The following is an 825-nucleotide window of genomic DNA, read 5'->3' as shown; positions in this document are numbered from 1 at the left end:
CCTATTTAATTTAATACATATTTTTCATTGTTCAATTAATTGGCGTGCGTGAGACAAACTATGGCATGCATAACCAAAAGTTTGTAAAAAAGATTGGCAGTCGCTCGTGCACCTGTCATACTCCGCAGACTGGGGCATTCTTAGGAACATTTAACATTATAAATTAAACTTTCCACTGCATCTTACCCACAGTATGTTCACTTTTTTGAGCATTCGTTTGCTAGTATAAGCAAAAATCTGTCTGCACATTCACAAATTAAACTTTCAAAACCAACTTTCAATTATACTATAGCCTATTATACAAGTTTTTTTCACGGATATTATTTCTTTCAATGAGGAATTGTTTTAAGTGTGACGAGCAGACTTTTAACAACAGACAAAATATGTAAGAAAAAAATACATTATCACAAACAATCAATGTAACATTTCTTAGGCAAATAGAGGGTGCTAGTGAGGAATGCAAGTCAAAGTGTAAATTAGATTTGCCCACACAACAGGATCTTATATAAAAACGGCTTAAAAGCATGTATATACCATAGAACATCTTAAAAGTAAATTTTAAAAAAAGGAAAAAAACAAATAGGCCCAGTTACAAAATGACCAATACGTACGGCAGCAGACATTTCATTTTCCCTTTACTAACTTAGGCTGTGCAGCTTTTTAATTATTTAAAAGCCAAGAGAAATCAGGCTTTTTTAAACAAATGAAATTACAAACCTTTTTAGGTTTAATCTTTTCTTTTAATAAAAGACACACTAAACAAAATGAAAATAAAAAAATAATGCAGTTGTTTGTCCTATTAAACTTCCTCAGACTTGCAAACTG

This window comes from Ciona intestinalis, unplaced genomic scaffold (genome assembly GCF_000224145.3).
Source record: "Ciona intestinalis unplaced genomic scaffold, KH HT000075.2, whole genome shotgun sequence".
NCBI classification, from domain to species: Eukaryota; Metazoa; Chordata; class Ascidiacea; order Phlebobranchia; family Cionidae; genus Ciona; species Ciona intestinalis.
Note: the sequence above shows the minus strand (reverse complement) of the source record.